Raw genomic sequence first — 26393 nt, 5'->3', positions numbered from 1 at the left:
GTGGCAATCTGTTATAGTACCACTGTATGCATGTGTACCTGCATGCATTTCAAAATGTAGGCCAAGAAAAAAAAGAAACAGAGCCATATTCAAACAAAAAAAAGAATTTTACAGCAGAAAGCCCCATTTTAAGGACACACAGCAGACCTACAATGAAATTGTAATTGCACTGCTTTGAAAATAGTAAGAACCTTCTTCATCACAAACCTGACGGTGCAGTACTTGATCCACATGGATCCACTTGCTGTCCCTCTGGCTGTTCCTCTCTCTGTCCCATTTATGTTTTCTTCTCCTCACTCTCTTCTTCATTCTCCTCACCCTCTTCTTCATCTTCCTCACCCTCTGGAATATCCCTCTCTGTGTCAGAGCCCTCACTTTCATCACACGCCCTCTCTCCAAACTCCCAGAACTCCTCTGGCTCTCCCTCTTCCTGCTCTCCAGTCCCTTGATTTGTTTCTCTCACTGCTGTTTTTCTCACTTTTTGTTTACTAGGGCTCTATACCGCTTCCTCGTTTCATGATAAATATTAGAAGAAGAAAAAACGTAGGGGTATGCATTACATTTCCCTCCCTACTCAACCTGGGCATAAAGCCTGTCGATTACTTTACACAAACGTAGTTATTTGTTAACGCAATGCAACAGCAAAGACGGATGAAGTTACGTGTTCAAAGTACTGACTTCCCGTACTCAAGTAGAAGTAGACTTAATTGTGTTAACAAATACTCTGGTAAAAGTAGAAGTACTGATTTAACTTCTTTACTCAAATACAAGTAACAAAGTACAGGCTTGGAAATTTACTTAAAGTATGAAAGTAAAAGTAGCCTTGCTGATGTTACTAGAGAGCACGCTGAGAAACTTCAGTGGACATTGAGAAAAGGCAAGGCAGCTTTATTTGTATAGCACATTTGAGCAACAGGGCAATTCAAAGTGCTTTACACAAAATCAGTTAAACAGATAAAACACTAGTAAAAACAGTTAAAAATCATAAGCATTAAAAACCGGTAAAACTCATGAATAGACAGTTAAAAAAAATAGACACATAAAACACAAGAATAAAAGTTACAGTGCAGCATAAGAAATTTAAAGAAATGAGCAGTCATTTAAAGAAAGGCAGCATCAAAAAGGAAGGTCTTCAGCCTTGATTTAAAAGAACTGAGAGTAGCAGCGGATCTACAGGTTTCTGGGAGTTTATTCCAGATATGAGGAGCATAGAAACTGAAAGCTGCTTTACCCTGTTTAGTTCTGACTCTGGGGACAGAAAGTAGACCTGTCCCAGATGACCTGAGAGGTCTGGGGGGGTCATAGTGTAGTAGCAGATCAGAAATATATTTTGGTCCTAAACCGTTAAGTGATTTATAAACTAGCAAGAGTACTTTGAAATCAATTCTTTGAGACACAGGAAGCCAGTGTAAAGACTTCAGAACTGGAGTGATGTGATCCAGTCTCTTGGTCTTAGTGAGGACCTGAGCAGCAGCGTTCTGAATCAGCTGTAGCTGTCTGATTGATTTTTTAGGGAGACCTGTAAAGACCCCGTTACAGTAGTCAAGTCTACTGAAGATAAAGGCATGGACAAGTTTTTCCAAATCCTGTTGACACATAAGTCCTTTAACCCTTGATATATTCTTAAGGTGATAGTAGGCTGACTTTGTTATTGTCTTAATGTGGCTGGTAAAGTTCAGGTCTGAGTCCATGACTACACCAAGATTTCTGGCTTTGTCTGTTGTTTTTAACATTGTTGTTTGAAGCTGAGCGCAGACAGCAAAAGGCTCTTTATTCTTTATTCTTTATTTGCCATTGCCTACATTTTAAATGTCTGTCTGCCAATAGGTCTAAAACATATATAAACATATAGCTTATTTCTTGTGACAGAGACTGGGACTCCAGGTTAATAAGATTCTGACCGAGTAGCAAGACATGAATTCAAGTGGGATTTTGTGAGAAGTCTGTGTATGTTCCCATCCAATTAGATTCAATTTGGTATTGATGATCAAAAATAATAACTAACTCCTGTGAAATTATTTGAAACTTAATGAGGACTAGATTAGGATTTAAAAAGATTTAAAGCTGAATCTGGTTTTCAATTTGGCCCAGGTGTGTCTGTTAAAACACCAACGGAGACAACTTCTCTCTGTTGATGCTTTATTACAATCAAGCATCAGGATAAAGATGGGGGGGGGGGGTTAGCTCTGCTAAGGCTGTGTGTGTGGTAATAAAATAAATAAATAACATTGTAAAGGCTACCATACACAATGTATAGGAATCTTACAGTGACGAAAATAAGTATATGAACACCCTGCTATTTTGCAAGTGCAGCTTAGGCATTATATGGTGTGTTGAGGTGCTACATGAACATTTCTGCAAACAGTCCTAGCAGGGCTCATCATGTTGTTGTGGCCGAGTGGTTAAGGCGATGGACTAGAAATCCATTGGGGTCTCCCCGCGCAGGTTCGAATCCTGCCGACAACGAGCGCTGTTTTTTAAGAGTGGTACCAAACCAATGACACATCAGAGTATACCAAATCGCAGATGTGCCTTCATAAACAATATTGTCTTATTTCATAGGTACTGGAAGCAACCAGTCTCCACCAATGTATTTCTTATCAATCTGTGTTACAAGATTTGCAGTGAACGTTGTATTGTCCAGCAGAAAGGCAACGGGTGTGTTACTTTTCAACTATGATTTATATCGTAGCAGTGCAAGCATTTTGCCCAGGTTTGATTTCAAGCCACCGCATATTTCAATTTCCTTGCGGGAGTCATCCCAAAAGGATTAATAAAGATAAGTCTAAGTCTATCTCAGAAAAAAGTCAAAAGAATTTCAAAATCTTCAGGGGATGTAGCTCAGTGGTAGAGCTCATGCTTTACATGTATGAGGACCTGGCATCTCCAGCAGGTATTATGGTAGAGTCTTTAAAAGAGCTGCAGAAGATATTACCTCCTGTGATAATCTGACTGGTAGAAAGCACTTTAAACGTACATGTTTTACAGTTTCTATTTACAGTATTTATTACCTGTAGTGTAGTATATTTACTGTATTACACTCCAGTTTTTATGGGTGTTACAGCGGGAATAAAAGGTATGAGCACTGTAGTTTCTTTTTTTATGGATGAAATAATCTCAACATGCCATTAAGTTTACTCTTCAGCAGGTGGAGAGACATTTCACTTCAGACACTTGCAACATCAGATGCTTTGTTAAACATCAACAGACTGGAAATAGACTTGATACTGATACAAAGCACAGGAATTAGAAGAGGATGGTTTCAATCCCTCAACCTCTGGGTTATGGGCCCAGCACGCTTCAGTGTCTGTGATTGACATTTTGAGGGGAGATTTGGGACCCTGTGGCAACCAAGGTTCCAACAGCTTACGGGTAGTAAAGTTAAACATTTGGTAGACCTTGCAACTATCTTTTATTTGAGCTCCCTTATTACTCACACATTGATTATTCACATGTAAGACTTGTGATTGGCTGGTGTTTTTAAAAAAAAGGGCATTGTGAGTACAGCTATAAACATCAGTAAGGAGTCAACCAAGTTGCCTCTTATCATTTTAGTTTGGACACCCAGCGAGGCTTACTATGTAAAGAGAGGAGCCTGGTCGGGCTAGAACTCTCCCCTGCTGGATCGGGCTGTACTGCACCGCCTAATGAAAATATACACCCTTGACATATGGATAGTCCTAATATTAATATACAGGCTTATATTGCAATCTCGTCACCCTACATGTAGGTGTACCTATATTTAAATAAACACACGGTAGCAAAGTTTATGCAGTGGTTTTTTAATTTTACCTGTGTTTTTTTCTGTGAGGGACAACTCTGTCCGGCTTATTTATGTAGCATCGAAGCTAGCATTAGCTAACTAGCAGCCAGCCTGCTTCCAAACAAATACTTTTTAATTATCTCAACACTTTTTAACAGTCAAACTGAAACACTGGCGGTGAGCTCCAGGTCCTGCAGCTGCAGACGGACATGGATAGCTTCAGACCCGCTCACCACTAGTGTTGGTGGATTAGCAAGCTAGCGTTAGCAAACTAACCCCGCTTATAAATGAATACATAATAGGTTGTGGTCGACTAGCGAGGCCAGCTTGTCAGTTTGATAAACTGACCAGACCTGCATGCCTCTTGTTTCTTTGGGCTAGTTGTATTATCTTTAGCCTGGCTGGTAGCAGCTTTCTGCTTTTTTCTTTAAGCTAACTATATAAGCTTTAGCCTGGCTGGTAGCAGCTTTCTGCTTGTTTCTTTAAGCTAACTATATTAGCTTTAGCTTGGCTGATAGCAGCTTTCTGCGGTGGGAAATGGCCGGGAGACGTTGTGATTATGTTGCATTAATCAGGGGGTTTAGTTTGTATTTGAGGAGAACATAAAACCCCAACTACTGTAGCGTCACTCACTACCCATCAAATACTATGACATCACTGTGTCAGAGGCAGCTGTTGCCAACGGTAGGCTACTTTTCTACACACGGAGAGCCTCACTTCCCATACCAAACCCCGTCGGACTAACGTCACATACACACGTTGCCCACATGGCTACCTGTCTTAAAGGGGAATGGTCGGATGGTAATAATCATGTAAAGGAGAAACGGTGAAAGGTTACTTTTCTATCAAGCAGCAAAAAAGTATTAACGTCAACATCGTAACGTCCTGCAATGTGACTTTTGCGCATGCGCACATCGCGATGTCGATGCTAAAACACAATATTGTTCAGCCCTAACTGACGGTATACTTCAGTAAGCTAGTTTGCCACTTTTATCTTGGGTAATGCCACATGTAAGTATATCTTAGTTTATTTAGATACCCAACATAGGTTATACTACGTACACTGTATAACAATACATTACGTGTTTCTTTATTTCATCTTACATTTTTGCTAGCCTGTTGTGTAGTTATATTGTTTTTACAATTATCTTTGTTTAATATCTGTGACTCGTTACTATCTAAGTAACTGGTCATTGTGTTTTCTCCCAGTTTCACCCTTTGTTACTCAAATAAACGTGTTACAAGGATCCCGGTCGCCAGTGCTTGATGGTGGAAGGTGTTTAGCTGCTGGTCAGATTGCACAGCGTTACGGCCGTGCAGGACAATACGTATTTCATGGTAAGTATTTCCAGGTAATCTCTGCACCTCTGTTATTCTAATATTACCATGTAATAAAATTGAAACAGGCAGTTTTGCATTTTCCACCACTGATTCATGGTTTTTATTTCAGAAACTACCGGAAGCATTTCCAGGTAATCACTACACCTCTGTTTTTGTATTATTACCATGTAATTAAATCGAAACAGGCAGTTTTGCATTTTGCACCACTGCCTTCTAAATCTCTAACCATGCACCATTTCTTGCCTAAAACAATATAACCAACAATATGTTAAATTAAATTTGATCGATGTAACTCCCTGATGGTCTAATGGCTAGGATTTGGGGCCCTCACAGCTGCAGCCGGGGTTCAATTCCCGGTCAGGGAATGGTCAGGACTTGACAGATACAGATTTAAAAGAGCAAGTTTTTGGTTGATATGTCAAATTCTTCCTCATTAGTTTAACGTTTTAAAGAGTACCATTTCCTTTAAATCAGACCCCGACAGTGGATGTATCCTTTTGTCATCATTGATGGGTCATAAACACTTCATCTTCCTCCATCTCAATAACAATTATTTTCATTTTTTCAAGCAGTAACTAAACCCCTAACCAACATTTTTAACTGAAAACCAATGTATGTGAGTGTCAAGTAATGTTATTGTTGGATTCAGGTCCAAATTTTGACATTTTAGTGCAATGCAAAGGTTCATAACAGATTTTTTTTCTACATACCTGGGGCGATGCAAAGCAGGGGTGGCCGACTAGTCAAGGAACAGCAAGAGACTTGGTATTTAAGAATACAAACTGACTATGTGACAGATGTGTAATCTGTCATGGCCTTCCTTCTGAAGCTCTAGCCAGGCGCCATTCCTCGCCTAAACCAATATGAGTCATTCCAGTAAGTGAAAAGAAAACTCACATCTACAAAGATAAATTTGAAAGATGTGACTCCCTGATGGTCTAGTGGCTAGGATTCGGCGCTCTCACCGCCGTGGCCCGGGTTCGATTCCCGGTCAGGGAATGGTCAGGACTTGAGAGACTCAGGTGTGATGTTTGAAAGAATAAGTTCCTGGACTTGATTTTGATTTGTCAAATTCTTCCTCATTAGTTTAAATGAACTGACAGCATCAGTTATATGACTTACAGTTCTCAAAGACGCACACAATCTCAACTGGTTATCCTTTAGACACCTAGTCTCTTTTTCTTTTCTCTCACTTTTTGTCTCTGTCTGGCCTTATGTATTTGCTTGTATTACATCAAGTGACCTGCATACCAATGACCGTAAAGATTAATATGTACTGTACATGGTTTTCAGAACTGTACCTTCAGATATAGGTAAGGCCACTTGGGTTATCTTTGGGCTGCTCTATATTCACCTGCAGAATGATAAACCCTAGAGTTGGCTTACTCCAGGTTATTTAAGCAACAAACGTCCCTGGGTGGACTTGAACCACCATCCTTTCGGTTAACAGCCAACTGCGCTGACCTATTGCGAACAAGGTGAGGGCCATGTGGGGCCTCTGAGCATCATTTATAGACTAATTAATTATTCTCGAGTCAAATTTTTATTGGAAAACACATACTGACATGAACATAGAAGGGCCATGTCGGGCCTCTGAGCATCACTTATAGACCAAGTAATTATTCTCAAGTCAATCTTTTTATTGGAAAACACATACTTACATGACCATAGAATATTTTTAGTTTTCTCCTTTTAAGTAATGCATATTAGTATCTCCATACTTCCAGCCAACAATCTCCTATATTACTGACACATTTCATCTCTCCTCCATCTGTACAGGCTTGGCAATATACTTAAAATATAAAAGTAAAAGTAGCCTTATGAATGACAAAGCTCCCTGGACCAGACACATGTTACTAGAGAGCACACTGAGAAACTACAGTGGACATGGAGACAAGACTCTTTATTCTTTATTCTTTATATGCCATTGGCTACGTTTTAAAATGGCCGTCTGCCAATAGGCCTAAAACATATATAAACATATAGCCTATTTATATTGACAGAGACTGGGACTCCAGGTTAATAAGATTCTGACCGAGTAGCAAGATATGAATTCAAGTGTGATTTTGTGAGAAGTCTGTGTATGTTCCAATTTAATTAGATTAAATTTTGTAATGGTAACTCCAGGGAAATTATTTGAAATTTAGTGAGGACTAGATTAGAACTGGATTTAAAGCTGATTGTGGTTTCCAACTTCGGCCCAGGTGTGTCTGTTAAAACACAGACGGAGACAACTTCTCTCTGTTGATTTATTACAATCAATCATCAGTATAAACATGGGGGGGGGGCAGCTCTGCTATGAATGTGTGTGTGGTAATAAATAAAATAAACAACATTGTAAAGGCTACCATACACAATGTATAGGAATCATATATGCTAGTGAATAATAACAATAAACAAACTACTTATTACATTATCTTAATGAGCAAGGACGTTCAACAATCGCCATTATATCAAATCAACAGCCAGGTGTAACCTAGCCAACAGTAGAAGAACGTTCTGCTTCCTGCTTCTTACAGTGCAGACGCTTTTGCTGCTTGCTCCTGCCTCTGCTTGCATATTTTTGCTGATAATCTTGCTTTTCCTCTGAGAGAAACTATGAGCAGCGGCTCTTGGATACTTATAAATAACTGGACTTTACATTTTTTTTAGACACAGTAGGCTATTGCCATATTTTAACATTTTTCTGCGTGAGTGTGGCCTACCAATAGCTCAAGCCTGTCCTACAGTGACTGTAGCTAAAGCTAATTAGCAGCAAGATGCCTCCTTTCTCCGTGGATGACTACTACAAACTCCTTCAGAAGATTGCACTTCTGGAAACCAAGGTTTACCTTCTAGAAGTGAACGTGGAAGTTAACGGATCTTGTGGAAATGACACCACTTTACCATGGTCCCATAACAATGGACAAAAGCATGCTAACACACGGCTAATTAGCACCAACAAAGCTACAAAGAAACAGGAGGGCTGTAGAACGGGTAACAAATCAACAAGTGGCAGTCCTCCCTGGAACTCTTGTGGTGCGAAGCCTAAGACTAAATCATTTTCCTGGGAAATGGGAGGACGACTAACGGGCAGGGCACAGCGCCCTGAGATTTGTGATATGACCGGCTGGCCTGCATTATCTTCCGGGCAGAGCGCCTCTTCAACCCCTCTACCTAGTAGGACACAGCCGTGGACAGCTGCAAAAGGGAAAATAAGCAACAAAATGCCCCCCCAACAACCTGGTGTGCAACTGGATAACAGATTTGCTCCTCTGCTGCAAGACGCTGGACAGTCATCTGATGACCGGGACTGCGTTTCATCGCCACACAGCAGGGTAAGGACTGAGAGCAATTCAAAAAGTAAAAAGCTAACAACTGGGCCTCAAACCCTGATTGTGGGTGACTCTGCTGTAAAAGATTTAAAAAACAGTAAAAACACCAAAATACTCTGTTTTCCCAAAGACATGGTGTCTGACTTTACCCAAAAAATCCCAGCTATCATAGCAGAACACCCAACTGTGAAGAACATTATTCTGCATATAGGGTCACATGATGTTGTAAAGCAACAGTCTGAATTGCAGAGACTGGACTTTAAGGAACTGCTGGACACCGTCAGCTCTCTAAACGCAAATGTGTTTATCAGTGGCCCTATACCGTCAGTCAGAAGAGGAGATGAGAGATTCAGCCGACTGTTGGCACTAAACAAATGGCTTTCAACTGAATGTACCGTCCACTCTCTGCAGTTCATTGACAATTTAAACATTTTCTGGGAGCGCAGACATCTTTTTAAAGCAGATAGACTTTCCCTTAACAAGCCAGGAGTAAAGCTGTTCACCTCTAATCTGCTTTACTTTCTGCGCTACACATCTGCCAAGGACACGAGACAAGACGAATCAAAACAAAAGGAAGACACAACAAAGTGTGGCAGTGATCCACCACAGCCCCCACCTGAGCAAAGATTTGACCCTGGGACACCACAGAGCACAGATACAAAACCTCAACTCCTCTTTACACCCATCCAGCACCCCTCTAACACTCTTACCAACCCAGAATCCTCTGAGGAGCCATCGCTGTCTCCACTCACCCTTTCCCCTCTTTCCCCTACCCCCATGTTGGAGTTCACTGACCACATGAATCACCTGGTAGATGCTGGAACCAAATTTACACCCCTTCCTTCCCCCATCTCTCAACCCCTGGCAAAAATAAAACGCCGGGTTCAACCCCGGTTAATAGTAAAACGCCGGGCTCCTCTGCCAGGAAGTAAACAAACTCTTTCCACTCAGACTGATAAGGACGCTTGTGTGCAAAATCCAGTAAGCATGACCTGATATGTGCCGGGCCTTGGCTCCAGGCCTAGAGACACTCATGACTTTTTCCAAGACAAGCCCGGGCCCTGTGGATTCAACTCTTCCTCAATTTATGTTGTGATAGGTAATAGGAAAAGAATGGTGAATAAGCACTTAACTGCAAACTTAGCAAATTTAGCATCCATTCCTCGTCAGCTACAGCCTGTCCCAAAAAATGAAAACACACTAACACTAGCCTTACTACACGTCAGGTCTTTGGCAGGAAAATCCTTTTTAATCAATGATTTTATTATCAAACACAATCTAGATTTTATGTTTTTAACTGAAACCTGGTTAGACCATAACAACAGCGCTGCTGTTCTCATCGAGTCAGCTCCCCCTAACTTCAGTTTTATGAGTGAGAATAGAGTGAATAAGAAAGGAGGTGGAGTCGCCATTTTGCTTAATGACTCATTCCACTGTACGCAAATATGTTATGGAAAGTTTGCTTCTTTTGAATATGTGGCTCTTCAATTAAGATCTTCCCCTCAAGCAATGTTTCTAAATATCTACAGGCCACCTAAATATTGTGCAACCTTCATTGATGACTTCACTGAACTGCTGTCTATAATCTGTATTAACTTTGATTGTGTAATCATTGCGGGTGATTTTAACATTCATGTTGACAACCCCCAGGACAGGGGGACCAAAGAACTGTGTTGTGTTTTTGAGAACTATGGACTGACTCAGCATGTGACGGAGCCCACTCACAATAAGGGACACACTCTGGACTTGATTGTCTCAAAGGGTCTGAACATTTCCAAGGTTGTGGTGACTGACGTTGCTCTCTCTGATCATTCCTGTGTTTTCTTTAACGGCACTATCTTTGTGCCCAAAAGTGTCCAAACAAAGATAATCAGAAAACGGTATATCACTGAAAACACCAGTGAAACATTTATTCAGCTTTTCTCCTCCACACCCGCCCTCTCTGGGCTATCAGTCAGTGAGCTTGTAGACAATTTCAACTGTAAAATTACAAATGTTATTGATGCCATTGCTCCCACTAAGGTCAAAGTTGTCTCTGGTAAGAAAAGATCTCCATGGAGAAATGTCCTACTGGTGAGAACAGAAAAAAGAGAGTGTAGGAAAGCTGAACGAAGGTGGCGAAAAACAAATCTCCTGGTCCATTATAACACCTATAAAGAGAGACTTCGCATTTTTAATTTGGAACTGAGGAATGCAAGAAGGTCCTTCTTCTCTGATATTATCTCTAGAAACAATAATAATTCACGTGCTTTGTTTGCTACTGTTGATAGGTTAACAAACCCTCCAGTACCAGCAGCATCTGAGCTTTTATCTACCAAGGCCTGCAATGACTTGCCTCCTTCTTCAAAGACAAAATTCAGAAGATTAGACAAACAGTCAGTGCCTCCATATCAAGTTCAGGACATGTGTTGTCACAGTGTTCAAGCAAAACTAGTTCCAATATGACAGAATTTCACACAATCAACCATACAAACCCGGAGGACATTATTCAACATCTGAAAACCTCGACCTGTTGCCTTGATATTCTACCAACGGGACTTTTCAAAAATGTTTCCAATTGTTTGACATCTGATCTTCTACAGATTGTGAACACATTTCTTCTTTCAGGTATCTTTCCACAGGCCCTGAAAACTGCAGTAATCAAGCCACTTTTAAAAAATAACAACCTAGACAAGTCACTAATGAGCAACTATAGGCCAATATCAAACCTTCCGTTTTTAAGTAAAATCATTGAAAAAGTAGTCTTTCAACAACTCAACCATTTCTTGTCACTAAGCAACAGTTTTGATACCTTTCAGTCGGGTTTCCGACCACACCACAGCACTGAAACGGCTCTTGTCAAAGTCTTTAATGACATCCACCTTAACACAGATAGTGGCAAAATTTCAATCTTAGTATTACTTGATCTCAGTGCTGCATTTGACACGGTCGACCATGACATATTACTAGACCGATTGGAAAACTGGGTAGGACTTTCTGGCTTAGTACTAAACTGGTTTGAATCCTACCTAAAGAATAGGGATTACTTTGTGTCAATAGGTAATTATACATCTGAGCGTACAAATATGACGTGCGGAGTTCCGCAAGGCTCCATTCTGGGGCCTCTTCTGTTTAACATCTACATGCTTCCACTGGCTCAGATTATGGAGAAAAACAAAATAAGTTACCATAGTTATGCGGATGACACACAAATTTACATAACCTTATCGCCAGGGGACTATAGTCAAATACAAAAACTGACTAACTGCATCAAACAAATTAACGACTGGATGTGCCAGAACTTTCTGAAATTAAATGAAGGAAAAACTGAGGTAGTTGTTTTTGGAAAAAAAGAGGAACGATTAAAAGTCTGCGCTCAGCTTCAAACAACAATATTAAAAACAACAGAAAAAGCCAGAAATCTTGGTGTAGTCATGGACTCAGACCTGAACTTTAACAGCCACATTAAGACAATTACAAAGTCAGCCTACTATCACCTAAAGAACATATCAAGGGTTAAAGGACTTATGTGTCAACAGGACTTGGAAAAACTGGTCCATGCTTTCATCTTCAGTAGACTTGACTACTGTAACGGGGTCTTTACAGGTCTCCCTAAAAAATCAATCAGACAGCTGCAGCTGATTCAGAACGCTGCTGCTCGAGTCCTCACTAAGACCAAGAGACTGGATCACATCACTCCAGTTCTGAAGTCTTTACACTGGCTTCCTGTGTCTCAAAGAATTGATTTCAAAGTACTCTTGCTAGTTTATAAATCCCTTAACGGTTTAGGTCCAAAATACATTTCTGATCTGCTACTACACTATGACCCCCCCAGACCTCTCAGGTCATCTGGGACAGGTCTACTTTCTGTCCCCAGAGTCAGAACTAAACAGGGTGAAGCAGCTTTCAGTTTCTATGCTCCTCATATCTGGAATAAACTCCCAGAAACCTGCAGATCCGCAGCTACTCTCAGTTCTTTTAAATCAAGGCTGAAGACCTTTCTTTTTGATGCTGCCTTTCTTTAAATTAATGCTCATTTCTTTCTTATGCTGCACTGTAACTTTTATTCTTGTGTTTTATGTGTCCTAATGTTTCTATTTTGTTTTTAACTGTCTGTTCATGTGTCTTATTGATTTTTAATGCTTATGACTTTTAACTGTTTGTACTTGTGTTTTATCTGTTTTAATGATTTTGTGTAAAGCACTTTGAATTGCCCTGTTGCTAAAATGTGCTATACAAATAAAGCTGCCTTGCCTTGCCTTAACTTAAGCTAATCCATACATGCAACTTAAAAGCAAGTTCCACTGGGATTTGAACTCAGAGCCCTGGATTAAGAGTCCAGAGTGCTAACCATTACACCATGGAACCTGCAAAGATTTTGCAAGGGTTTGCTTGTCAATTTCTTTCATAATATTCACATGTGTGATATTAAAGGCACACAACAATCACAATGAAGATGAAAAAGCAACAATTATTGGCCAACTTAAGTCATTTAAGCTAAGCGTTCAGAGGATGTGGGAAAAAGCAAGTCAAGAACAGGTTTTGAAGGACTTGCCACAGACAGTGAATCCAGCAGTAGATATGTCTACTGTGTACAAACACATGGTAACTTTACATCTGTTTACAATAAAAATGCTCACAAAACACTGTACTTGCATTTGCGTTTCTTGCGCACAATCATGTTCTCTTAAATGTAAAGAACATGGCAAACTGTTATGGATCCATCAAAGATGCTTATAAGTCCTACCTCAGAGCTCTACTCGGCATGTCTGACCACAACTCTGTTCATTTGGTTCCGTCTAACAAACCGGCCCTGAAGAGAAACAAGCCGAAACAAAAGTTAGTTCCGGTTTGGTCAGATGAATCAATCCAGTGTCTACAGGAATGCTACTGCTGCACTGACTGGGATCTATTCAAAAACAAATGTAAGGACATTGATGAGCTCAAAGAGACTGTTTCTGCATACATCCCCTTCTGTGAGGACTTAGTCATCCCTCGTAAATCCATATACATATGTCCAAATAATATTCCAATGGGTCTCCAAATCTGTCAAAAGCATAATTAGTCAACGAAATATTAGCTTCAACCAAGGAAATATTAGCTTCAACCAAGGTTACATGACTGTCAGTTTTTATTAACGTTGCCCCAACGCTTAAAAACAAGAACAGGCTGCAATGTATAGTTAAGGTGCGTGGCGAGAATTCTCACAACCCTCTGACTGACTTAAACTCTGTATATGAGACAAGGTCCCTCAAGAAGGCCCAATAAGTCCTGGCCGACCCTAGTCACCCCCTGAACAGCTGCTTCATCTTGTTGCCGTCTGGACAAGGACAAACAGACACAAAAACTCTTTTGTCCCTGCTGCTATAGGCTTTTTTAATAAGTCAATGTGAGGTATGGACTTCCGTGTAGTACGTATTTATTTTATTTCTAGATGTATGGCTGTTGTCTTGTATAACCTGTGTGTTATTAATGTTACATGGTGCTGCACAACAAATTGCCCCCCGGGGATAATAAAGACTCCTTGAACCTTGAAGGGCAACTGGACTTGGTAAAAAGGTTCTCCGCAGAAGTTTTGTCTCTCATCCAAGAGACTTCTTTAGTTGTTTTTTTTACACAGAAAGGGTTGGACACAGAGCCCACTCCCCCACCCATATCTGACAGTTGAAAGCTGTGGGGAAAGGGGGGTTCCAAAGCTAATAGACCATTCAACAAGCAATTCTGATGCACTATACTGGCCCGTTCAGGATGAACACTGTAAACTCTGACTGCAGCAACACATGTTCAAATTTCAGTGATACCTAATTTTTATGGTGATTACGAGACTCAATGCAAAGTGTGTATCCCCCATGTAACTCAAAGCCTATCACTTCCAGTCAATACTGTCAAATGTGGAGCTTCTTCAAGCTTCAACCAGGTGACTCCTCAACATGCCTCCACCAATGTACTGTTTTCAGTTTAAATGGCGAAGGACATTAAACCTGTAAGCTCACTTTAAACTAAATGTGGAAAGTTGAAAGGTTGATTTTTTTCACCTATACTGTGGCTTAAAACACATTCCACCGAGATTTGCACTCAGATCGCTGGATTCCGAGTCCAGTGTGCTAACCATTACACCATGGAACCTCTAAAAGTGTTGCAAGTGTTTGCTTGACAGTTTCTTTCATAATATCCACATAAAATTGATATGATATGATATTGAAGGCACAGGTGACAATAAGCACAACGAAGATGAAAAAGCAACAATTATTGGCCAACTTAAGTCATTTAGTTAGCTAAGCATTCAGAGGATGTGGGAAAAGGCAAGTCAAGAAGAAGTTTTCCAAAAGTAGAATGGGAGCCAGAGCGTTCCTCTCCTGTGGAACCAGGTTCCAGTTTGGGTTCAGGAGGCAGACACCATCTCCACATGTAAGAGTAGGCTTAAGACTTTCCTCTTTGATAAATCCTATAGGTAGGGCTGGCTTGGGTGAGTCCTGAACCATCCCTTAGTTGTGCTGCTATAGGCCTAGACTGCCGGGTGACTTCCCATGATGCACTAGGTACCTCTCTCCTCCTCCTTCTCTCCATCTGTATGCAACCTCATATGCCTTTGAGATACAAGAACTTCTTCACTTGCGTAAATGGCCTGTTTGTGCAAACAAAAGGTGGAAACAGATGATCTTGGGTGTAGGGTTTGGTGATTTTATTACCCCTAAAGTGTCTGCAGGTGCTTAGCATTATTAGCACCACACTCAAACAATCTGAGCTAACTGGCCTGCTTTTTAAGTGTTTGAAAAAGAAAGATTTCCGGAAACAAACCAGGCGAAATCAAGCAAAATTGGGCCAGCTCTGGATGGGCTACCTGGTTGTGTATGGTTTGTGGAGGTGGACTGGAGTTTCTAACCACGAAGGGACTTGAACCCTCAATCTTCTGATCCGAAGTCAGACGCCTTGTCCATTAGGCCACATGGTTACAAAAAAAAAAAGGAATATTTCCAAATCTGAATTGTCACGGTTTATCTGAAATTCAGGAGCGAGGTAACATTTGTAAGAAAGGCAGACTAATTAGGTGGACAGTTAGCTTTTGTTGAAGGAAATAGATTGAATGCTAGGCACATCAGTTACCTGTGACTCATATTTGCACTTACTGAGCAGACAACCTTACAACTGTTTGTTTTTGGCCTTGCTACAAAAGACGTGGAAAGTAGAGCTATAGAGATTGAGACTTGTTTTGCGCTAATGGCAAATTTGTGCAAACAAAAGGTGGATACAGATGCTCTTGGGCGTAGGGTTTGGCGATTTTAGTACCCCTTAAAGTGTCTGGCGGTGCTTAGCATTTTTAGCACCACACTCAAACAATCTGAGCTAACCGGCCTGCTTTTTAACTGTTTAAAAAGAACAGATGTCCAGAAACAATTAAGGCCAAATTGAGCAAAATTGGCCAAGTTCTGGATGAGCTGGATGAGTTGTACACTTTGGCAATTCTGAACACTTTCAGACACTGTTGTCTCATGTAAGTAACATGCACAAGTCTTTAAAAAGAATTGTGGCTGTTTTTCATGCAGGTTTGCATCATAACAATGCGGGTGCTATCTCTAAATGAACAATGGCCAACCTACATCCATCTTTATAGCACCCAAATCTCTGTGCTGATCTCCCTGCTTGGATGGCAAGTCATCTGGTGGATTTTTCCCGTCAAGAGGAAGCGGATCAAGAGGGAGAGTTGTTTTATTGTTTTCACCAGCAATAAAGTTTATTTGTCCACAAATTGCAATAGGTTATCAACCTTTTCAGCGAAAAAGAATACCACAGCTCAAGTCCCTGATAAGGCAACAGCTTGATTGTGTGATATGTATGAAGTGCTCGCTAACGTCATCTGTCATGCAGGTTTGCAGGATGTTCACAGTCTGCAAGTGGCCATGATGAGTTGGGACTTTGAGCTTTTTAACCGTTTTGGTCAATTTAGCCAATTTTCAACCAGTTTGTGCAATAACATTTGGTGTTCTCAGGCATTGTGCAAATTATGGTCTACCATCCAGACCATACGGACCACGGTCTGCTGTCCAGAAGACCGTGATCATGGCAACAGCTTAATGGTCTTCATTTACTTAAACTTCAATCTGTAGTTCAGGAGATTATTTTTTTCACAGCCAGTAGCTTCAGAAGCCTGCGTAGCTCAGTCGGTAGAGCATCAGACTTTTAATCTGAGGGTCCAGGGTTCAAATCCCTGTTCAGGTGTAGAGCTGAAGTTCTTGAACACTTCAGATACTGACATATCGTTTGTGTTCCATCCATAAGTCGTTAAAAAGAATTGTGGCTGTTTTTCAAGCAGATTTGCATCATAACAATGTTGCTGGTAAGTCTAAATGTACAATAGGCAACCTACGTCCATCTTGCTAGCACCCAAATCTCTGTACTCATCTCCCTGCTTGGATAGAAGGTCATCTGGTGCATTTTTCTTGTCACGAGGGCTAAGTGTTGTGGTCTGGTGCATTCCCCAACCTGTGTCGTGTCTTCCCTTTCTTCTGTGTGTCTTGTCTGTCTTGCCGTGAGGGCGTTCCAGGGGATCTAGAGGCGTGGCTTTCCATCTACGTTCCGTCATCCACTCAGCTGTTCCTCATCACTCATCACCCACTGCAATACATAAACCCGGGCTGACCGCCTCTTCAACGCCAGATCATTACATGCACTATTGTGGTAACTGGGCTCCTAGTCATTTGCGCCTGTGTTGTTGTTTGTTGTTGTATTCTAGTACTAACTCTGCCTCTCCTTAGATCCATCCGTTGTCCCTCCGAGCTGCCTTCCTCCCTCACGCCGACCAGCCACCTGTCTACACCAGTGTTTGAACCCCTCCGCACTCATTAAACGTGCCTTTTGTATCTCTATGGTTCTGGGTCTTACTAACCGTAACACTAAGAGTATAGAAGCGGAACAAGAGGGAGAGTTGTTTTTTTGCACCCACCAGCAATAAAGTTTGCTTGTCTAAAGCTGTGTTTTTGGAATTAGGTTATCAATGTTTTGAGTGAAAAAGAATACCACAGCTCAAGTCCTCGGTAAGGCGACAGCTTGATTCTGGGATATGTATGAAGTGCTGATCTCTATGCTTTGATGGCAAGTCATCTGGTGGATTTTTTCCTTCCATAGCAACAGCTTAATCTTCTTCATTTACTTGCACCTCAATTTGTAGTTCAGGAGATTGTTTTTTCCACAGACCTCTGTTTTCGAAGCATGGGTAGCTCAATGTTGGTGGTACGTATAAATGAACAATGGCTAACCTACATCCAGAGGTGGGTAGAGTAGCCAAAAATTGTACTCAAGTAAAAGTACTGTTACTTCAGAATAATATGACTCAAGTAAAAGTAAAAGTAGTCATCCAAATAATTACTTGAGTAAGAGTAAAAAAGTGCTTGATGAAAAAACTACTCAAGTAGTGAGTAACTGTTGAGTAACGTCTGATTTATTTCTTGACACAAGCATCAATCAGACCGACAAAAATACAAAATAATTATCTTTAGGCAAATTATAGTTCATCCAATCAATAAAATAAATTTAAATTAATTTATTAATTACAAAATAGCTTACTTGAGAGACTTGTCACATCAAATTAGGATGGATACTGCATGTGTAAAACATACTGTATGTAACCTAAAAGACAAACATCCACCTCTCCACAGCAAAAACTACAACCACCGCTACGTCTCCTCAGGTTAGATGATGAGTTGTTGAACGCTCACATGTCCGTTTGTTTTGGTCGACCCTGAACACACCGCATAACGTAGCTGCTGTTTCACTTTATTGTACCCACTAGCAATAAAGTTTATTTGTCTGTAGCCATAAAATTGCATTAGGCCATCAACGTTTTGAGCGAAAAAGAAAACCACAGCTCAAGTCCCTGGTAAGGCAACAGCTTGATTCTGGGATATGTATGAAGTGCTCGCTATTGTTATCTGTCATGCAGGTTTGCAGGATGTTCACAATCTGCAAGTGGCCATGATGAGTTGTGACTTTGAGCTTTTTAACCGTTTTGGCCAATTTAGCCAATTTTCAACCAGTTTGTGCAATAACATTTGGTATTCTCAGGCATTGTGCAAATCGTGGTCTACCCTCCTGCTGTCCAGAAGACCGTGACCATGGCAACAGCATAATGATCTTCATTTACTTGCGCTTTAATTTGTAGTTCAGGAGATTGTTTTTCCCACAGTCCTCTGTTTTAGAAGCCTGGGTAGCTCAGTCGGTAGAGCATCAGACTTTTAATCTGAGGGTCCAGGGTTCAAGTCCCTGTTCAGGCGTAGAGTCACACATTCTGCTAGATGAATTGTCCATTTGACATACCTGAACTCTTCTGACAATGTCATATCATGTGTGTTCCATGCACAAGTCTTTAAAAAGAATTGTGACTGTTTTTCAAGCAGGTTTGTATCATAACAATGTTGATGGTAAGTCTAAATGTACAATAGGCAACCTACATCCATCTTGCTAGCACCCAAATCTCTGTACTCATCTCCCTGCTTGGATAGTATGTCCAAGGACATACCACATATGTTCTATAACCCTTTTCATTGATTTGCTACCACTCTTAAATAATTCCTTTCATTGTATCAATCTCAGAAATAACCAAAGAATGACAAATTTGGTATAGGTAGCTCCCCGTCAGACATGTCATGATATAGCAGGTTCTCATGACTGAGAACCTACTATATCATGACATGTTTAATTTACTATATAATAATTTTTGAGACAGGTCCTACTGAAGCTCTACTACTGAAGCTAGGATCAGTCAGGATGGCCGAGCGGTCCAAGGCGCTGCGTCCAGGTCGCAGTCTCCACTGGAGGTGTGGGTTCAAATCCCACTTCTGACAACTAGTATTTTCATTTGGAACTAATGTCTAAGAGTTGATATTGGGAATAAAGAACTTAGCAGTTCTCTGTATTTAAGAGGACATGAATATGCATGAGAAACGCAATTCCAAGTGTAGCGTTTTGTGAGCATCTTTATTATCAACACATGTAAAGTTCCTTAGGGGCCCGTAGTGGATGAAATGGTAAAACACTTGGCCCTGGATGCATAGAATTCCTGCCATATTGAGCGACAAAGTTTGGGTGTCCTGAAAAAAGGGTCTTGAACTCTATCTCGCCGACCTCTTTTTTTTACTGTTTCTTGTTATGTCACGGCAAGAAGTATTATGCTTTTGAGTCGTTTGTCCATCTCTACATCAGAATCAGAAATAAAAAAAACATCTGACATATGCAGTCTCTGTGGCGCAATAGGTCAGCGCAGTCGGCTGTTAACTGAAAGGATGGTGGTTCAAGTCCACCCAGGGACGTTTGTTGCTTAAATAATCTGGAGTGAGCCAACTCTGGGATTTATCCTTCTTCAGGAGACTATAGAACAGCCTGAAGATAACCCAAGTGGCCTTATGTCTATCAGAAGATACAGTTCTGGAAACCATGTACATATTAATATTTACAGTCATCAGAGATGGGAAGTAACGAAGTACAAATACTTTGTTGACAAAATAACGAAGTACAAACACTTCATTACTGTACTCAAGTAGATTTTGCGGATATTTTTACTTTACTCTTTATTTTTTTTGGCGACTTTTTACTTTTACTCCTTACATTTTACCACAATATCGGTACTTTCTACTCCCTACATTTTACAAAATTGGCTTGTTACTTTAGTTTTGTACTAAAGGTTGTCTATCAGGTGTGATTTGGAGTCCATGTCGGAGAATAGCGCGGACACGCGCCTCACACCACGAGCAGGCACGCACGGCACACAGAGACAAAAGTGAGAGAAAAGAAAAAGAGCTGTCTGGAGGATAATCAGCTGAAATCGTGTGCGTCTTTGAGAACTGTAAGTCATAGAACTGATGTTGTCAGTTCATGTGAGCCTGTTGTTGTATTGGTCTGTAGTTCTGGTACATTTAAAAGTTACCTTGTTTACGTTCTTCTACTGTTGGCTAGGTTACACCTGGCTGTTGATTGGATATAATGGCGATTGTTTAACGTCCTTGCTCATTAAGATAATGTAATTAGTAGTTGGTTTATTGTTATTATTTACTAGCTTATATGATTCCTATACATTGTGTATGGTAGCCTTTACAATGTTGTTTATTTCATTTATTACCACACACACATTCATAGCAGAGCTGCCCCCCCCCCATGTTTATACTGATGATTGATTGTAATAAATCAACAGAGAGAAGTTGTCTCCGTCTGTGTTTTAACAGACACACCTGGGCCGAAGTTGGAAACCACAATTAGCTTTAAATCCAGTTCTAATCTAGTCCTCACTAAATTTCAAATAATTTCCCTGGAGTTACCATTACAAAATGTAATCTAATTAAATTGGAACATACACAGACTTCTCACAAAATCACACTTGAATTCATATCTTGCTACTCGGTCAGAATCTTATTAACCTGGAGTCCCAGTCTCTGTCAATACAAATAGGCTATATGTTTATATATGTTTTAGGCCTATTGGCAGATGGCCATTTAAAATGTAGGCAATGGCATATAAAGAATAAAGAATAAAGAGTCTTGTCTCCATGTCCACTGTAGTTTCTCAGTGTGCTCTCTAGTAACATGTGTCTGGTCCAGGTAGCTTTGTCATTCATAAGGCTACTTTTACTTTTATATTTTAAGTATATTGCCAAGCCTGTACAGATGGAGGAGAGATGAAATGTGTCAGTAATATAGGAGATTTTTGGCTGGAAGTATGGAGATACTAATATGCATTACTTAAAAGGAGAAAACTAAAAACATTCTATGGTCATGTAAGTATGTGTTTTCCAATAAAAAGATTGACTTGAGAATAATTACTGGGTCTATAAGTGATGCTCAGAGGCCCGACATGGCCCTTCTATGTTCATGTTAGTATGTGTTTTCCAATCAAAATTTGACTCGAGAATAATTAATTAGTCTATAAATGATGCTCAGAGGCCCCACATGGCCCTCACCTTGTTCGCAATGGGTCAGCGCAGTTGGCTGTTAACCGAAAGGATGGTGGTTCAAGTCCACCCAGGGACGTTTGTTGCTTAAATAACCTGGAGTAAGCCAACTCTAGGGTTTATCATTCTGCAGGTGAATATAGAGCAGCCCAAAGATAACCCAAGTGGCCTTACCTTTATCTGAAGGTACAGTTCTGAAAACCATGTACTGTACATATTAATCTTTACGGTCATTGGTATGCAGGTCACTTGATGTAATACAAGCAAATACATAAGGCCAGACAGAGACAAAAAGTGAGAGAAAAGAAAAAGAGACTAGGTGTCTAAAGGATAACCAGTTGAGATTGTGTGCGTCTTTGAGAACTGTAAGTCATATAACTGATGTTGTCAGTTCATTTAAACTAATGAGGAAGAATTTGACAAATCAAAATTAAGTCCAGGAACTTATTCTTTCAAACATCACACCTGAGTCTCTCACGTCCTGACTATTCCTTGACCGGGAATCGAACCCAGGCCGCGGCGGTGAGAGCGCCGAATCCTAGCCACTAGACCATCAGGGAGTGACTTCTTTCAAATTTGTCTTTGTAGATGTGAGTTTTCTTTTCACTTACTGGAATGACTCATATTGTTTTAGGAGAGGAATGGCGCCTGGCTAGAGCTTCAGAAGGCAGGACTTGACAGATTAGACATCTGTCACATAGTCAGTTTGTAGTCTTAAATACCAAGTCTCTTGCTGTTCCTTGACTAGTTGGCCACCCCTGCTTTGCATCGCTCCAGGTATGTAGAAAAAAAATCTGTTATGCACCTTTGCATTGCGCTAAAATGTCAAAATTTGGACCTGAATCCAACAATAACATTACTTGACACTCCCATACATTGGTTTTCAGTTAAAAATGTTGGTTAGGGGTTTAGTTACTGCTTGAAAAAATGAAAAGAATTGTTATTGAGATGGAGGCAGATGAAGTGTTTATGACCCATCAATGATGACAAAAGGATACATCCACTGTCGGGGTCTGATTTAAAGGAAATGGTACTCTTTAAAACGTTAAACTAATGAGGGAGAATTTGACAAATCAACCAAAAACTTACTCTTTTAAATCTGTATCTGTCAAGTCCTGACCATTCCCTGACCGGGAATTGAACCCCGGCCGCAACGGTGAGGGCGCCAAATCCTAGCCACTAGACCATCAGGGAGTTACATCTATCAAATTTAATTTAACATATTGTTGGTTATATTGTTTTAGGCAAGAAATGGCGCATGGTTAGAGATTTAGAAGGCAGTGGTGCAAAATGCAAAACTGCCTGTTTCGATTTAATTACATGGTAATAATACCAAAACAGAGGTGTAGTGATTACTTGGAAATGCTTCCGGTAGTTTCTGAAATAAAAACCATGAATCAGTGGTGGAAAATGCAAAACTACCTGTTTCTATTTTATTACGTAGTAATATTACAATGACAGAGGTGTAGTGATTACCTGGAAATGCTTCTGGTAGTTACTGTCAAACAACCATGAATCAGTGGTGGAAAATGCAAAACTGCTTGTTTCAATTTTATTACATGGTAATATTAGAATAACAGAGGTGCAGAGATTAGAGGTGCAGAGATTACCTGGAAATACTTACCATGAAATATGTCTTGTCCTTCACGTACGTAACGCTGTGTAATCTGACCAACAGCTAAACACCTTCCACCATCAAGCACTGGCGACCGGGATCCTTGTAACACGTTTATTTGAGTTACAAAGGGTGAAACTGGGAGAAAACATAATGACCAGTTACTTAGATAGTAATGAGTCACAGATATTAAACAAAGATAATTGTAAAAACAATATAACTACACAACAGGCTAGCAAAAATGTAAGATGAAATAAAGAAACACGTAATGTATTGTTATACAGTGTACGTAGTATAACCTATGTTGGGTATCTAAATAAACTAAGATATACTTACATGAGGCATTACCCAAGATAAAAGTGGCAAACTAGCTTACTGAAGTATACCGTCAGATAGGGCTGAACAATATTGTGTTTTAGCATTGACATCGCGATGTGCGCATGCGTGAAAGTCACATTGCAGGACGTTACGATGTTGACGTTAATACTTTTTTGCTGCTTGATAGAAAAGTAACCTTTCACCGTTTCTCCTTTACATGATTATTACCATCCGACCATTCCCCTTTAAGACAGGTAGCCATGTGAGCAACGTGTGGATGTGACGTTATTGTTATGGGAAGTGAGGCTCTTCGTGTGTAGAAAAGTACCGGAGGCAGCAGCTGCCGCTGATACAGTGATGTCATAGTTTTCATGGGTAGTCAGGGACGCTACAGTAGTTGGTGTTTTATGTTCTCTACAAATACAAACTAAATCCCCCGATTAAGGCAACATAATCACAACGTCTCCCGGACATTTCCCACCGCAGAAAGCTGCTATCATCCAAGCTAAAGCTAATATAGTTAGCTTAAAGAAACCAGCAGAAAGCTGCTACCAGCCAGGCTAAAGCTAATATAGTTAGCCCAAAGAAACAAGCAGAAAGTTGCTACCAGCCAGGCTCAAGCTAATACAGTTAGCCCAGAGAAAAAAGCAGAAAGTTGCTACCAAACAGGCTAAAATTAATACAGTTAGCCCAAAGAAACAAGCAGAAAGCTGTTACCAGCCAGGCTAAAGCTAATATAGTTTGCCCCAAAAAACAAGCGGAAAGCTGCTACTAGCCAGGCTGAAGCTAATATAGTTAGCTTAAAGAAACCAGCAGAAAGCTGCTACCAGCCGGTCTAAAGCTAATATAGTTAGCTTCAAGAAACAAGCAGAAAGCTGCTACCAGCCAGGCTAAAGCTAATATAGTCAGCCTGAAGAACCAAGCACAAAGCTGCTACCAGCCGGTCTAAAGCTAATATAGTTATCCTAAAGAAACAAGCGTTCCGTCTGTCCCAACTAACGTTTTGGTTCGGAGCCGCGACACTGGAAACGTAACACTAATCTACTATAGATGGCTGTGTCTGAACGTCATTTCCACTGACTGAACTGTTCTTGGATACACGGTTTGTTTCTAGTGTGCATGACGTGCAGGTCTGATCAATTTGTCAAACTATCGAGCTGACCCCGCTAGTCAACCACAACCTTAAATTTAGAGGAAGCAACATGCAGTCACTGTCATTCACGTTAACCTGGATTGATTATTATATGAATACAATGGTGTCATGCTAGTCAACCAGCATATTTCTACCTAATGTCCCTCTCCAAAATCACTTCAGAAGAGTAATGTTAGTCACAGTGCTTACTTGCTTTGGTGTTTGTAAAGCATTAAAGTCTATCCCCAGATGACTCTGTCTTAGTTATGTAGCATGAAAGCTAGCATAAGCTTACTAGCATCCAGCCCGCTTCTAAATACAATAAAAAACTCTGGAAAAGACTGCTTCTTCGAGCCAGATTTGAACATGTCTCAATGCCCAAATGTATTACAAGATTTGAAGTGAACTTCACGTTATCCAGCGATGGTGGTATAGTGGTGAGCATAGCTGCCTTCCAAGCAGTTGACCTGGGTTCGATTCCCAGCCATCGCAGTAACTGTTTTTGGGTTGTGGTACATTCTTTTTTTACAAGAAGTCAGCAGAAAGGTCACTTGCCCAACCTGGTTTGATAAAATCTCTTTGAGCAGCATGATTATGGCCAAAATGATAATGACTTTGATCAATATGGAGATCACGATTAATTATCACAATTATTTGTTGATTTTCTAATCTCAGCAAAGTTATTGATGGATGATTCTAGTTACTTCACCAAGTTCAGGCCAAATGCCACAGCTGTAAGACATCACATTGGTTGGCTTCCAGCTATGTAATATATGCAAAAAAAGGGCCCACCGCACAGGAAAACCCGGAGGAGACCGACCTAGGCCAATTGTGGTAAAATTCCTAAGGCACAAGAACAGAACGGAAATACTACAGAAAACCAGAAATCTGAAAGGTTCCAGAATATACATTAACGAAGACTTCACGGAGGCAATCAGAAGTAAAAGGAAAGAACTCATGCCGGATTTAAGAGCGGCGAGAGAAAGGGGGGACATTGCCTATTTACGACAGGATAAATTGATCATTCATCCCCGGTCCAGCACACCAAAACAACCAAGGCCAGCTAACGTTAATACATAAACAGGTAGGCCTATGAAATTTTGAAACTTTTATCTCACTATGTCACTAAATAAAATACACACACATACTGGAGATAGTCACTCATTACAAAGTCTGGTTGAATATGAGCACCTGGAACTGAACACCTTCCAGTACACCGAACATCACTCACAGGATATGGAAAATGACATTGATCCTGAGAACAATTTCTTTGCTAACATAAACAATAACTGCAACTATTACACTGATGAACAATTTAATAGGTCAATCAAGACCGGACAGCAATTATCCATTATCCACTTTAACAGCAGAAGTCTGTATGCCAACTTTCACAGTATCAAACACTATCTAAAGCAATTGAAACAGCACTTTAACATAATTGCAATAACAGAAACTTGGATAAACAGTGAAAAAGAATCAGATTTTGGAATTGAAGGATATGAAATGTTTTCTATTAACAGAGTAAACAAGAGTGGGGGTGGTGTGATACTGTATGTGGATAGGGATTTAAATTACAAGGGGGTGGAAAAAATGTCAATGGCGGTGAATAATTTATTGGAATGTGTCACAATAGAAATAAGTATGGAAAAGAAGAAAAACATCATTGTAAGTTGCATATACAGGTCACCAGGTTCGAATATTGACACTTTTAAGGACTGGATGGAAGAGACATTTACAAAAACTAGTCAAAAAGTTATGTTCATCTGTGGGGACTTCAATATTGACTTGTTAAATCCAAATAACCATAAAATGACAGAGGAATTTATCAACACTGTGTTTAGTCTAGGCCTCAATCCCAAATTACCAGACCCAGCCGAATTACTTCTCACTGTGCAACACTAATAGACAATATATTTACAAACAGCATACATAACAATACAGTGAGTGGATTACTAATAAACGATATCAGTGACCACCTACCAATATTTACAGTTTAT

At 40.3% G+C, this 26393-nt stretch overlaps 5 non-coding genes across 5 annotated transcripts; 4 read left to right on the top strand and 1 right to left on the bottom strand.

The window, feature by feature from the left end:
• The first annotated feature begins 2384 nt into the window (after positions 1–2384).
• Positions 2385–2466, top strand: trnas-aga (transfer RNA serine (anticodon AGA)). The gene has a single exon. It is a non-coding gene; the product is annotated as a tRNA-Ser (tRNA).
• Positions 2467–6031: 3565 nt separating this feature from the next.
• trnae-cuc (transfer RNA glutamic acid (anticodon CUC)) lies at positions 6032–6103 on the top strand. The gene has a single exon. It is a non-coding gene; the product is annotated as a tRNA-Glu (tRNA).
• A 9173-nt stretch (positions 6104–15276) lies between these two features.
• Positions 15277–15349, bottom strand: trnar-ucg (transfer RNA arginine (anticodon UCG)). The gene has a single exon. It is a non-coding gene; the product is annotated as a tRNA-Arg (tRNA).
• Positions 15350–18592: 3243 nt separating this feature from the next.
• Positions 18593–18665, top strand: trnak-uuu (transfer RNA lysine (anticodon UUU)). The gene has a single exon. It is a non-coding gene; the product is annotated as a tRNA-Lys (tRNA).
• Positions 18666–24816: 6151 nt separating this feature from the next.
• Positions 24817–24888, top strand: trnag-ucc (transfer RNA glycine (anticodon UCC)). Its single transcript has one exon. It is a non-coding gene; the product is annotated as a tRNA-Gly (tRNA).
• Positions 24889–26393: the final 1505 nt, after the last annotated feature.

The sequence above is a fragment of the Etheostoma spectabile genome, unplaced genomic scaffold, assembly GCF_008692095.1.
Source record: "Etheostoma spectabile isolate EspeVRDwgs_2016 unplaced genomic scaffold, UIUC_Espe_1.0 scaffold00018484, whole genome shotgun sequence".
NCBI lineage: Eukaryota > Metazoa > Chordata > Actinopteri > Perciformes > Percidae > Etheostoma > Etheostoma spectabile.
This window is presented reverse-complemented; position numbering and strand designations above follow the sequence as displayed.